The sequence below is a fragment of the Polistes fuscatus genome, unplaced genomic scaffold, assembly GCF_010416935.1.
Source record: "Polistes fuscatus isolate 324 unplaced genomic scaffold, CU_Pfus_HIC Scaffold17, whole genome shotgun sequence".
NCBI classification, from domain to species: Eukaryota; Metazoa; Arthropoda; class Insecta; order Hymenoptera; family Vespidae; genus Polistes; species Polistes fuscatus.
In genome coordinates this window covers 1,966,750-1,982,668 of record NW_025113075.1, presented here as the reverse complement: position 1 = coordinate 1,982,668, position 15,919 = coordinate 1,966,750, and the positions used below count along the sequence as shown (strand labels likewise).

The 15,919-nt window shown below is 35.6% G+C and overlaps 1 protein-coding gene across 2 annotated transcripts in view; it reads left to right on the top strand.

The window, feature by feature from the left end:
• Positions 1 to 15,919, top strand: part of LOC122515296 (nuclear hormone receptor E75-like) — a 76,317-nt gene that overhangs the window by 43,329 nt on the left and 17,069 nt on the right. The gene's annotated exons all lie outside the window — the stretch shown is intronic.

The window sequence follows — 15,919 nt, the reverse complement described above, 5'->3', positions numbered from 1 at the left end:
AATTGAATGATAATCGTTTATGAAAAATCATTCGTTTGTTTATGATTTCTTATTATTTCGTTAGGATGATGATGATGATGATGATGAGAAAATTGTTGATGAACATTTGACATTAAATAAGACATTTAAAACGATTCAAATGATATAATTTCGATTAATCTAACGTAAGAACGTTGGAAAGAATTTTGTTTAAACTATTGATAATACTCCGAGAAGAATAACGTGAATACTTTATTACCTGTGACGAACTCTTCTATCCTCTTTGCGTTAACCTGACTAATCCGTCGAATGACGCATCGAAAGATACGCTAAACGAATCCGCTAGGCATTTCTTTTTTCTTTTTCTTTTTCTTTTAAGAAGACTTCTGTTAAATAATAATTAACTAGGTGGATGGTGGTGGTGGGTGGGGGTGGTGGTAGAAGACTCGACACAAGTTTACACTTAAGGATTTATCGTGGCAGATTTGAACATATCAGTTATATTAATCTAATATCGGATTTAAGTTGTTTGAAGAGTACCTTAGAAAATACACATACAAACATACACAAACACACGTATACACGTGTGTGCGTATAGTACCTACGTTTATATTTTAAGTATATTTCTATCTATATATATATATATATATATATGATTTTTTATTTCCCATTCTTTTTGATTATGCATGCCAAATGTTTTTAGCATTACATCAACGAAAACACGAGGCGGACCTAACGACCGATGACGTAAAAGATCATTCACCTAGCAAAACTGCGCAGGTGATTCCTACGTGTCACGATGGCAACGAACTTTGCCGTTCGATGTAGGTCAGAAAAATAAAGATCATCGCGCCTACCGGGTGTGTACGAGCAGCAGGAGGAGAAAGGGGGCGGCTCGAGTATAGGGAAGAACGGGAGGGGCAGGGGGAGGGGGAGGAGGTGGTGCGGTGGACTACGTCGATCGTCCAAACGACGACGATCGTATATCCGTTGTCCTTGACACGAGTCTCTGAGTCAATGGACAAGAGGAGGATAAAAGATTTGGTATTTTTTTTTTTATATTTTATTTTTCTTTTCTTTCCTTTTATTTTCTTTTCCTGTTTATTTCATTTTTTATTATTATCATTATCATTCTTCGCTTGTTTTTATTCGACTCGTTTCGATTTCCCCACCACCGTCTATGATTTATTATATTTTTTGAGGGTGGGGTGGGGGGTTTCGTTTTTTCGAAGTTATACTTTTTTTGGCACGTTTGAAGAAAAAAATGATGAGAGTGAATTTTAACGAAATGCAGCGATATGAAATTAAAGGCACGAAAGTTAGTCGCGTCAATAGCAGCAAGCTTGATGGGTGATGCATTGTTTCGCGTGTTCGATTGAGTTACTGAAAAGCAAATGATTTGAAATGTATTAGGAAAGTTCGTAAAGGGGGATTTTTTTTTTTCGTTTTATAATTGCGATTAAAAGAAAGTATTATGAAAATTAGCAAAAAAGATTAAAAGTGTAGATGGGGTTTATTCGATACGAAATTGTACGAGTTAGTTGAGGTTGTGGTAAAGGAATAGAAAAGGTAGTGGAGGAGGAGGAGGTGGGGGTGGAGGTGGAGATGGTGCAGCAGTGCACCGGCCCAAAGGTCGACGTCCGACGACTCTCTACGATCGTTGTTATGTCATTCATGCTCTTACGCATGCACCTAAAGCTCTCCTCGCTAGTTACGAGAGTTAACACGTTCCTCCGCAAGGTTTTTCCTATACCTTTGTACAAAGAACAGTACGAGTACTGTTACACGTGAATCCCCCATTCGTGATGACGAATTCAACGAACGATCAATTACAATACTTTATATATGTATATATGTGTGTGTGTGTGTGTTTAACAATAAGGATGAGAAATAATTAATCTAAATGCGTGTGCACACTTTCATGATCATGAAATATTTGAATACTTAATAAATCAACGCAACGTTTTATAGTTTTTACTATCACCGACAAGATCAACGTTGCATAACGTAATATATATTTATAAATGAAATAAAAGAAAGTTCAAATAATATTATTCGTATTATAAACGATCAAAATATTATTTATATTGGGGGTGAATGAAAAGTTAGTGCGAATTTTTGTTAATTAATATTTCCAAAGTAATCAATTTTACAAATCCCCAGTTTCGATACAATAAACGCACGAACTTTTTTGCTCTTCGCTCTAATATTATTATTACAAATCAATATTCATTTGATTTATTCTCATCCCCCATTATTTAATCTTCCATTAAGATTTATTTCCAATCGGAGATTATCGCGCGATTATCTTCGGCAAATTGAACCTAAAAAAGAGAGAGAAAAAAAAAGAACGATGTTCGAACGCGTACGATTAAAAAAAAAAAATAGAAAAAACAAAAATAGACGAATCCAAAAGGAAGGATTTAGAAAAAAATGTGTAATAAATATATATATATTTGTAGTTAAATTTTCATATAATTCAATTCATTTAGATTATACTAATGTTAACGTATTCGTAGAAAACCCGAAGGAAAAGGATCGTTTTGCGATGAGGGGTCATCGTCCGCGGAAACGGAAAGGCACCACTCGCAAAAGTGCTGCTCTCGTATCGAGGAAGCCTGGCGAAAGGGGTGGGGTCAGGCTCAGTGAACTCTCTGCTTTGAGTCATTTCGAGCCTCCCTCTTCTTCTTCTTCTTCTTCTTCTTCTTCTTTTACTTTTATCCCTTGTCTCTCTCTCTTTTCTTCTTTCTTTCACCGCTTCGACACGCGGCATGCAAATTATCCGCTCGCACGAGACCCCTTCCCCCTTTACCCCTCCTCCCCACACTACATTTCTTTATTCTTTAGCTGCACATACAGATACCACACACACACACATGCACATATATATATATACACGTATACATTTATAATTGTCTACGACGATGATGTTTCACTTGACGATATGATTCATATTATATACATTTCCACGAGATAGAACCTTTCTCTAACTATGATGACGATGAAATTTCCATCGAAAAGTTATCGTGACACATTCCTCGAACATAAATTTTATATTTTTTTTATACGATTTATTGATTAAACTGTAATACTATGTGTGTCGTATAGTCGGATTGTATGGTAGGAAAGTAATAGAAAATAATGAAAACTTGTTGTTTGGATAATATTTAGACATGAGGGTTCTATGAATAATGATTATAATAATGTCGGTCAACCGTGTAGGTGTATAGGCGTGTGTGTTGAACATTAATGGGGGTTAAAGTTTCTGAGAGTTTAGAAATGTAAAGAAATCTGACACGTGAACGTAGAAAAATATACATATGCATATACATATACATATATACGTATTTATTTAATTATATTCCGCGTCAGACTGCAATTAAATTCTAACGCTTCCGTAATTTCCCCTAAATGCTTAATATACTTTCCACAACGCCATTCTCTTTTTCCCCCGTTTCCCTCCGGAATAAACTTATAAAGTAAAAAGAAACGTGTTGTTACACGCCATAAACGAACTACATAACGAAATTGAAAAACAAAAAGAATAATAATATCCTTTAGAAATGATTACATACAAAAAATTAGATCAACGATTAGGAAAAAGAGAATGTATATAGAGGATTTAGAAAAAAACAAAAATAAAATGAATTCATTAAAAATAAACCATGGAAACGCTGTTGCGTTGCGTTGCATTGGGATGACTGTCGATCTCACGTATGGGACTCTGGGAAAATGCTTTTGATGGTTGGTTGGAAGAGAGACGATGATAATCGTTCAGGTTCGCTTGCATCTCACCCTTCCTGCTCGAGTTCAAGGACACTTCAGTGGATCTCGATCGAGAGGAGACAAAAGAGCAAGCAAGCAAGCAAGCAAGCAAGCAAACAAGAAAGCAAGAAAGTAAGGAAGAAAGAAAGAAAGCAAGTAACCAAGCGAGCTTCATGACGAGGAGGAGGAGGAGGAGGTGGTGGAGGCGGGGGGGAGGAGGAGGTATCCGTGCAAGGAGTCGCAAGGATGTGTAAGGGCAGCCGGGAGCGTTACACCTAGGTAGGGCATTGCACCGGTGCGACGTGCCGTGGAAGTCTTTGCCCGCTTGCAAAGACTGCAAACTGCGAGCTGCATTCGCGTAGCCGCGTGCAGTGACCCGCCCTACCGTTAGGACGGCCCCGAGGATTCCTCCTCCTCCTCCTCCTCCTCCTCTTCTTCCTCCTCTTCCTTCTTCTTCTTCTTCTTTACTCTTCTTTACTCTTCTTCTCCACCCATTCTCTTCTTTACTTTAATTCTCACACCACAACAACCACCCTTATCCCTATTTCCAGAACATACTCAACATAAAATCTTCTCTATCGGTTATACGGGAAGAATTCAGAATTTATGAATCCAAGAATATTCTATTCGAATAAAAATGATTATTATTTATCCAATGATATTTGGCTTGCGTTATCCTAAACCAACGAAGAAAGATTATTGGCAGAGAAGTTGTACGTATGATGAGAGAATCGGAATTGGAATTGGAATTGGAATGAGTGTAAAAAGAAAAGAAAAAGTAAAAGAAAGTTGATCGATTAAACAGCGATCGATTTTCAAAGATCACACCACCGATTCGTCGTCGTCGTCGTCGTCGTCCCTGTTTTGAGGTGTTCGGATGGGACTGTTGTTTGCAGGTGCAGAGAGGGGAGAGGAGAACTTTTGAAAGGGGAAGGAGAAGGAGAAGGAGGAAGAGGTCAGTGACCGTTTGGTGAGCTGGTAGGGGTCGGCGCACTCCCAAGATCGGCGCGTGTGCACGTGCGTGCACGTCAGTGCAAACGCGCAGCGGTGCACTCGGTGCTGCACTCCCACGTCGCTATGCAGTCCCGTAACATTCGCGGAAGCCGCCTGTTCTCTATCCCCACCCAATACCGAACCCACCACCATCACCACCTCCACCACCACCATAACCAACCACCACCTATCCTCCCCTCTTTTTCTCATTTTCCTCTTCTGTACAACTCTTCTACTTCTGTGCTGTTCTCTTCTTCTTTCACCAAGCCCCGACGACCGAGACTCAAACGTAGACACTCGCCTCGAAAACCCATTCGTGGACCGATTTTGACTTAGCAACCACTCGCGCTACACACACCCGTGACCGACCTTCCTCACGCGGCTAACCAACTCACCGTTTCTACATTTTTTTTCTTCCTCTATCCAACCGATAAACCTCAATCTCTTCATTCCTTGTTACACCATTATTTTCTTTCTTTTTCATTTTCATTGTTCCTTTATTTTATCTTACTTTACTTTACTTTACTTTACTTTACTTTACTTTACTTTTATCTAATTAATTATATTCTTTTACTTGATCCCAAATTAATTGTCAAAAAATTGTTAACGAGTCGCATTATTGATATCGACCCACCTGTTTTCTCCCAACCCTAACTATACTGAAAAGATATTTTGTTATTTGAAATATCATAAATAATTGTCAAAATAACTTTGATCTACGATCTTTGTTGAAATTCAAAAATCCTAGTATTATTAGTTAAACCTTTTCTTTTTTTTTTGATTTAGTTTACTCTCTAATTAGAATCCGTGTATTTTGTCAATGTCACAATTTCTAAATTTAATCTTAAGCAGAAATCATCAGCAAACGAACCTAACTAAAATACCGATTACGTAAATGATTAATCATTCATGGCCTGGCCTCTCTCTCTCTCTCCCTCTCTCTTACTCTTTTTTTATCTTTCTCGTTTAATCGTCTGTGGGTCAACGCACGGAAGACGTTTCGTCTCGCTCAGACAACGTCCATTGTCTCCTTTGCTCGACTGCTCAAGGACTGCGCGTTTCCTTCTTTCAAAGCTTCTACTTCTTCTTCTTCTTCTTCTTCTTCTTCTTCTCATGATTCTTGGGATCGATGACCGTGACTTAACAATCTTTACTTCTAACTTCCTTGTTTTCCCCATCCCCCATTCCATCCCCCCCGTTCCCTCCTCGATTCTTCCGCCCTTTACACCCATTTTTTGTTTGTTAGCTACCCGAAAAACGTCACTTTAAAAAGAAAATCAATTAATTTATCTCAAATCATAATTGATTCGATTTTTAACACACGCAAATTTGACCACAACCCACGACTCTCCCCCTCCCCCCCCACCCCATGGTAATATTTTGTTATTTTATTTAACAGAAACAAATATTAATCGAAGTATTATTACATCTTTAACTTTGTATTCGTACGAAGTATGATTTTTATTTTTGTTTTTTTTTTTTCTTTTTGTTTTCAAGGACAAGATACAAGGTTTTCGTAGGTCCCCCTGTTTTATCCGGGCTAAGATTAAACCGAACCCGTTCGACCTTGCGATTCGGCGAAGAGTAAGGTCGTCTTTCAACGATGAAGACGAGCGTACTTCCGCCACCTTTTCGAGGCCATCCAGCTCAGGCCTCCCCCCTCCCTATTCCACTATCACCCCCTTTTTACTCTTCTCGAATGTTCTATTTAACTAATTAATTTGACCGGTTTTTTTTTACACAAGCTCGACGGGATGTAAAGGTGAAAGTATAAAAAAGTGATTAGAAAAAAATCGAAGAAAGGAAGATTTTTGAATAAAAGATTTCTTTGCGGTGAATGAAATAAAGAAATTTTGTGTGTTATGTTTGTTTCTTTTTTTTTATTCAAAAGAAAACCTCAAAAAAAGGAAAGGATTTAGTTTCTTTTCTTCTTCTTCACTTAACGGTACGCAAAAAATAACTATTTCTATTATTTAGTTAAAATAATAGTTTATAAAAAGTAGGTTACCTATATTTTACCGAGAATATTTCCACCAATGGTTAGACCCAAAACACACACACACATACATCCATACATATACACATAAAAGAAAAGGAAAACTAGAGGAAGAATGTAAGAAAATTTGTGTCATAGAATCGTTTGATTTTTCACGGTATTACTAGCTGGGCAAAAATAGGATGCCCAGGGTGATGCGTTTGTATGCAACAAGCACCCAAAACAACAACAACAACAACAACAACGTCTTAGAAAGAGAACAAAATCTCTTCGATTCCTTGCGTTTTCTCGAATGGAAGAACCGTTAACCGATCTTTCTCTTTGGAAAGTAGAGTCCGAGTACAGTTCGGTTTCGTCTAAAACGATCTTTTTAGATAAGAATTGAAATTAGATGATAATAACTAGAGTCCCCTTTCGTTTATTTTTTTCAACATTAATTCTTATACAATAATAAAAAAAAAAAAAAAAAAAGAGGAACAGAAACACATGCAAAGATTAGAACATAATCGTTAATAATAACATTTTAAATTCGATATGAATTATTTACAAACCATAAAGAAGCACTTATTAAATATTATATTAACTATACAGATAGCTATTTGTTTAGATGACCAAATTCAAGTTTAAAAAAAATTCAACTCATAATATACGAAAGGTGATCCTTATGAAACATGGGCTATTTGTTTAGATGACCAAATTCAAGTTTAAAAAAAAAATTCCAACTATACAGATAACCCCCTACATAGAAATAAAATGTTATAGGAGATAGTGTTACAGATGTGTAAAATGCGTAATAAATTTACGTACATTAATAAAATAATATAATTATGAATATTAATAACAATTGCATAGATTACTATACATATATATTTTATTCTTTAATCGATTAAATATCGATAAACCCCCTCCTATATATAAAATGTTATAGGATATATGTTACAGGTGTTAAAATTCGTAAGATAAATTTACGTAACATTGATACAATAATATAATTATAAATTATTAATAACAATTGCATATATTACTAAAATATATTTTATTCTTTAATCGATTAAATATCGATAAACCCCCCTAATATAAAATGTTATAGGATATATGTTACAGATGTTAAATGCGTAATATAATTTACGTAACATTAATACATAATAATTATAATTTATTAATAACAATTGCAGATATTACTATAAATAGATATTTTATTCTTTAATCGATTAAATATCGATAACCCCCTCTTATATATAAAATGTTATAGGATATATGTTATAGGTGTTAAAATGCGTAATATAAATTTACGTAACATTAATACAATAATATAATTATGAATTATTAATAACAATTGCATATATTACTATACATATATATTTATTCTTAATCGATTAAATATCGATAAACCCCCTCTTAGATAAGAATGTTATAGAATATATGTTACAGATGTTAAAATACGTAATATAAATTTACGTAACATAATACAATAATATAATTAAAAAATTATTATAACAATTGCATATATACTATAAATTATATTTTATTCTTTATCGATAAATATCGATAAACCCCCTCTTATATATAAAATGTTATAGGATATGTTACAGATGTTAAAATGCGTAAGATAAATTTACGTAACATTAATACAATAATAATATGAATTATTAATAACATTGCATATATTACTATAAATATATATTTTATTCTTTAATCGATTAAATATCGATAAACCCCCTCTTATATATCAATGTTATAGGATATATGTTATAGGTGTTAAAATGCGTAATATAAATTTACGTAACATTAATACAATAATATAATTATAAATTATTAATAACAATTGCATATATTACTATACATATATATTTTATTCTTTAATCGATTAAATATCGATAAACCCCCTCTTATATATAAAATGTTATAGGATATATGTTATAGGTGTTAAAATGCGTAATATAAATTTACGTAACATTAATACAATAATATAATTATAAATTATTAATAACAATTGCACATATTACTATACATATATATATATTTGCATATATTACTATACATATTTTGCATATATTACTATGCAAAATATGTATTACTACATATAACACTAAAAACTATATATTACACAAATTATATTACTATATTACTACATTGCATATATTACTATACATATATATATATATATATTCTTTTATTAATTATTTATATATTATTCTTTAATCGATTATTTGTACCCCGTATACGAGATACCAAAGGAGAGAGTTCAAAAATACCGGTATAACCTAGCAAAATCGTTTTTCCTTCTCCTTTCCAACCTTTTTCTTTCTTATTCTTAATCAAGATGGAAAAAAGCGGTTTGCCGCGGTCTTTGGGTTGGAGACGACGTATTTACTCGTCGTCGTAGTCGTCGTCGTTGTCGTTGTCGTTGGTGTTGGTGATTCGAAGTACTCGCTATAAACGACTTGCACCTCGAGAAGAAGTAGCATTGCGAAACAGGACAACTCGGGGCCGCGGCTAGTGGCACACACACCGTATTTTCTTTCTTTCTTTATTTATTTCTTTCTTTCTCTTTGCCTCTTTCCCTCTTTTCCCTCTCTCGCTCTCTCTCTCTACTTCCATCTCACTCGTTCCTTCGTTGCTCTCGTTCTCCTTCGCCTTGTCTTCCGTCCCACGAAAGATCTATTTCTCCTCTCTTCTTCGGCCTTTTACCATCCTCGTTCAATTCAGGGTCGCTCGAACGCGATCAAGTTCAACGCCAACTACTATTACACACACACACACACATATATACTTATTTGCATATATACAGATATATCTTCTTTGCAAACCCCCTTTTCTTCTCTTCGCAGATTTACCCTTGTCCTTTTTCTCTCTCTTTTTTTTTTTTTTTTTTTAATTATTGTTTATCTTTCTACCCACGTTCGAGCATTTTTTATCATAATCGACCTCATGTTATGATATATATATGGGCTTATCATTTTTATTGTAATCCTTTTTTTTTTTCTTAATGTACCCTACCGTTCGTTTTTATTATCCGTCCTTGTCCTCTTCTCCCTCTTCTTCTTTTTTCTTTTTTTTTTTCCTTTTATCTATTCTAGAAAATTTTTCCCCCCCCCCCACATCCCTCCAATCTCTACGTTCGAGTTAACAATTTGTTTGTTTCTATCAAAATTGATCTACCAGTTCGAATGATTTTAAATACGTATAATAATTGTGTTAGAACATATTTTTTGAAACATTGAAATTGAAATTCTTCGAATTTGCATCTCGACGAATGGAGGGAACGATACTAAAAAAAAAAAGAGAAAAAATTCTCTTCTCTTTCCGCAACGAAAAAAAAAAAAAAAAAAAAAACTGAAATTCTAAGTAGTAGTAATAGTAGTAGTAATAGTAGCTCGAGAGTGATTTACGCGCCATGGAAAATCATTCACGCGTGCCGAATATGAAAAACGTTGTTGAAAGAACTGGAAGAATAGTCTTAGAGAGAGAGGAACGGTTTTGTGGGCAGGTCGCGGCGGCGCAAGTTGTTCATCGAGGGCAAAAACAGTGGTAGCTCTGCTTGTGGAGGGGGAAAAAGGAACGCGGTGGGGGAACATCGGGTGGAAGGGTGGGGGGAGAAACAAACGAATAAGCGCCAGGAGAAGAAGAGAAATTACTTTTTCCATTTGTCTTTCGCGGCATTGCACTAAAAACTATTTCCATAGCAAGCATCTATCCGAGCATCTTATTTTTCTCAACCGAGTTGTTTGTTTCTATTCTTCCTTTCGTATTGTCAGTATTATCATTACCTTCGACTCAATATTAATAAATAAAAAGGACAAAACAAAGCCAAAACACGACCGCTCATTATTCTACGATCGTTGAGAGCTCGTTTAATTGCAATAACAATCGATTTCAATTCAATTATACAATGATCTGCATAATTCAATTCGTTGCTACGATTCGTCTTGTTTTCTTCGTTATTAAAAAACAAAACTATGAATAAGTAATCAATTTTAATAATGAATTATTGAATTTGTTTTCAATCCTGTTATCTATGCGATCAAAACAAATTTCGTATTCTATTATTTTCCATTTCGCATATACTTATATAATAATTAAACATTTAAATTTATTTATGTATTTGTATAATTTTAATATAGTATTCTAAACAAAAATGAATGATATCCTATTGAAAATAGAACAATTTAGTTTCAAAGGAAGTTCGGTTCCTCGAGGGAGGGGGGGGTCATCGAGGGTAACCACCAATGGTTCCTCTTATAAAAAAAAAGAAAAAAAAAAAAAAAAAAAAAGAGGAGGAGAAAGGAAGTAATGGTGGGCGTTTTCTAAACGAGTGCAGCTGCTGCTCCTTGTTGTGTTATCCTCTTGGTAGTCGTCATCAGCATCAAACTGGCCAGTTGCTGTGCACTTACTCAAATGCACAAACTGCATGCACACACTGCATGCATGCATTGCTTGCTTGCTTGCTTGCAGGCCAACGCAACCTTTTTTCTTTTTGGTGCCCAATTCACGTAACATACTCACACATATTCGTACACTTTAAGTACGTACTAACGCACACACACATACACACAAGTATATATACATTTACAGAGATCTTATCTCGATTATACGACGAAAGAAAAACGACGAGTCATGTATCTGTGTCAACGGTGTCGTCTACTAAACCACGTTTTTTTTTTCCTTTTCTTTTTCGATGCTGTTAAAAGAGTGGGAGAAAAAAAATTCGTTCCGAAATCGAGAGCATTTATTCCGATTCCTAAGTGAAATCGATCGAATGACTCTCTTGTTTTCTACCGACATGATTTTCACAATAATTTTATGCAATAATTTATTTCATCATGAGAATTAATAACTTTTAACATATAAATTCGTTTAAAATGTGATCAAAACTAACTTGTAATTTATTATTTAATTTATTTTAAGAATAATAATTGTTAGAGAGTCAAATGAAATCAATTAGAAGGAAGATATTTCAAAAGTTGTCATAGTAAATGTAATTGTTATAATATTTCAATTATTATTTAACACACGCGTACGAGTATAATTGTATCGAAAGTCAGAGGAACCAGAATCTTGAGTTTGTCTCTTGGTGATGGTCAAGTAAGATCACGATGATGGTGATGATGATGATAATGATGATAATGATGATGATGATGATGATGCAGGTTCAGTGACATCACGCACGCATGTGCGTGACGCGGTGTGCGCACCGTTATACCCATAGCCTGCCCCATAGCACAAAATTTCTCATGGGTAATCAAAAGAAAAAGTTCAGAAATAGGATTTTTAAGCGATTAAGTTAAAACTGTGTTGATCGAATTTTCCTTCTCTTTTTTCTTTTTTTTTTTTTTGATTGGTGAATAACGAGAACTGACAGATGGAACGGGAACGTGGAATATAGAAAAACGTAAAAACTGTGTTGATCGAATTTTCCTTCTCTTTTTTCTTTTTTATTTTTTTGATTGGTGAATAACGAGAACTGACAGATGGAACGTGGAACGTGGAATCTAGAAAAAAAGAATAACATTGGCGAATTATCAGTCGATAATTGGGTGAGACCCAAAATCAATTAAAGGGACTCTTTGCGTTAAAGGTAAAATGAACGTTCGACGAGTGGTGGTTGATGGTTGGTGGTCGGTGGTTCAGTGCCAAGGACGGAACGAATGAAACAATGAAACGTTCCTTTCCTGGGAAGCCAACGGATTCTTATAATAATTAAAGTACGTGCTACCATTACTGATTTTGATCGTCTCACATCAATTATCCTTGGATCTGATGTGAACCGTAAGGATTTATGATAAACGCATTCAACATTGAAACTTATTTCTCTCTCTCTCTCTCTCTCTCTTCTCTTTCTTTCTCTTTAAGAAAAATAAAAAGAAGAAGAAAAATAGTTCCGAAATGAATAATTCCGTTGAAAATGATTTTTCTAAATAAGTAAGGATGGATGGATGGGATGATAACTGTTAATAAACTGAGCTTTTCTCCAACGTTTCTTTCGAAACTTTCGATCATCATTACCATCGTTAAATAAAACTAAAAAAAAAATAATAAACGAATCAACGCACAATTTCGTTTCGCGATATTACAATGTATGATTATTATCACACGTGTAACGTAAATTACTTATCCCCTCTGGGGGTTCGCATAAATTTCTACGAAACTTTCCTGATCATTAATATTCGCTGTTTGTTTAATTAAATAATCGAATTCATTCGAACAATCGTCGACAAAGTTCAAAACTTCATTTTATATATATAAACTAAACTTAATATATTCAAATATTCAAATGTTCATTTGAACAAAAAGATATTTTTAACCCTGACACCGTAATATATACCTCGATTATATTTGCAAGATATATATTTGGCAAAAATTAAATAGAATAATTTTAAATAAATATTATCGCACATTTTTTGTTGTTTTGTCGATATTGTTATTTCAAGGGAACGGAAGTTGTTTAGTATTATATAGCGTTCGAATCGAATTAAATAATCATAGAAGAGAGTTGAAAATGGTTATACGATTAAAAATAAATGTCACGCTATGAGTGGGATCGGCTTAGGAATATCCATTTAGCATACATATAAACCCATTCGCTTATCGTTCTACAGGTTGTCAGCCGATTTCAAGGAAAGACGGGTTCGACCTCCAACGCTGAACACATTATGCTCGAGGTTCTTTCCGAGACTTGAAAAAAAAAAAGAAAAAAAAACGAAAAAATGAACAGTAGTATTAATATATATATATATATATAGAAAGAATTCAAAAATTTAACGTAATTTATTTCCATCAAAAACTATCTCTACCTTTTGTTTATTCGATTAGACACAAAATAAGAAACACGCAACCGGAAATTAACAATTTTCACTTTACATAATAAAAAAACATGATAAAAATAACTAAATTACTTTTAACAATCGTTACCGAGAAAAGTTATACAAATAAAGGAGAAAGTACGAGTTTATTAATCCATAAAATGGAGTAGAGTGGGGTGGAGGGGGGGATAGGGAAATTAGAAAATATATTTGGTGTTAAATTTAGGTAAAAATAAAACGTAAAAGTTTAGCCAGCCGGTTATAGAGTTTGTGGTGGGGGAAGAAGTGAAGGGGATCTCGAAGGATAAAAGGGTTTGCCTAGGCCAATATGGAAGGGAAGAAGAAGGGTTCATCGTATCTCGTTTGAAAGAGCTGTCTCGCTTTCAAAACTATTAGAGACACAACACACCAACAACTCAACTGGGATGTTGAGGGAACGTTACGAGATTCCGTTCTTCTTCTTCTTCTTTTTCTTTTTCTTCTTCTTCTTATTTTTCCTTTTAGAAATATCGAGTTTCTTTTTCTTTTTTGTGTGTCGTTTTCCACGACCTCGGACCAGAGATAGATCTTTCCGATCGACGGAAATAACTTCCGGTGTTGAAGCGAGATAGATGATTTTTTTTTCATTATCGGCGAGTGCGCGCGCGCGGTCTCTGGATTATCAAATTTCAGTCGTGTAAGCGAATAAAGAAAGAAAGAAAGAAGGAAAGAAGAGAACAAAAAAAGGGAGAAGAAGAAGAAGAGGAAAAAAATTCGACGCGAAGTTCACGAGGACATCGTCCGTATCGCGCAAAATTCGAAGAGAACGTCCGTTCGGTATTTTTTTTTTATTTCTTTTTTATTTTTTTTTTTTTTTTTATATATTCCAGTGTGCGAAAACGCGTCTAGGAATGTGTACGTACGTACACTACTTGCTGCCTGGTTCGATGAACTCCCGGATGCGTGTTACGCGTGTCATCAATTTTATTAACCTTCGCAAAAAAAAAAAAAAAAAAAAAAAATGATCGTCTTTATATTTTCGAATGATAGAAAAAGAAAATTGACAAAATGAAAAAAAAAAGAATAAATTATAACGAGTGAACAATAATTAAAAAGTAAAAAAGAAGTATAACTTCAAAATAAAATGTTGGCGCGTAAAGAAAAAATCAAATTTTAGAAGAAATAACGAATTACGTCTGGTAGTATTTATAGTAGTAGTAGTAGTAAACCTTTTGGGTTTTGAGTAGGGGAAAAGGGAAGGTTAGGAGCAAGAGTAATGGTGGGGGGTTGTGGGGGAGGGTGAAGAGGACGAGCCCTTGAGGGATCGAAAAGAAAAGATATAAGGAAAAAGGAGGATGAGGGATAGTCGGACGAATGCGAGAGGAGGATCGTCTAAAGGAAAGAAAGAAATAAAAAAAGATAGAAAGAAGGAAGGAAAGAGAGAGAGGGGGGGAGAGAGAGAGAAAAAGAGAAAAAGAAAAAAAGAGAGACGGAAAGCGACGGCGCGACGGTCGAAGTCTTGCGTTGGTATGAGCGAGAGGGCAGATGGCCTTGGCCGCCGCTGCGGGGTAATTCAGTCAAGGTTTCGGCCGATGAACTTCCTCCCGATGGGAGGAAGAAGGAGAAGCCTGCCGGCCGCTCGACGTCTCGGCACTTAGCCGTCAGTGGAGGGGAGGAAGGGGCCGGCTCCGGCCAATGAGCTCTCAGCGCGGCCCAACGAGCTTGGCTCCGATTGGTTCGGTTGGGGCCCAAGCTTGCGCGAGCGCACTACACGCTCCCTCGCTTGTCAGTGACCTCCAGCATTGAAAATACGATGAACTCTCTCGTCGGCCGTTCCTTCTCTCTCTCTCTCCCTCATTCTACGTCTACCGTTCGTGTGTTTCTCTTCCACCACTACCATCGCTACCACCACTACCATAGTTACAGCCCACTACTCGACTAGGCTCTCGTATTATCATTATTCCTATTACTACTACTACTAGCAACGTGACGTTACTAGGTGTGTTGTTTAGTAGTAGTAGTGTAGTAGCAGCAGCAGCAGCAGTCAGGGCGTAGACATCGTAGATGCTCTCCTCGGGCTGGCACGCAGGCACAACCGAGCACATCAATCCCTCCCCACCAACCGGGTACAACACAAACACACACACAGATAACAGACCAGACAGAGAGAGAGAGAGAGAGAGACTCTCGAATATACACTGAGAAAGAGAATAAGAGAGAGAAAGAGAAGCAGACGGGCGTAGATCGTACGACGTAAACGACACGACTACGACGAAAGCTCTCTCGTCGAGTAGTAGCAAGGGCTGTGCAGGTATCTCAGCACTCGGCAGCGCAGCGCCGAACTCGAGTCAGAGCAACGCGAACCTCCCTCGAGCGAAGACTTACTTTCACTCTCTCTTCTGCT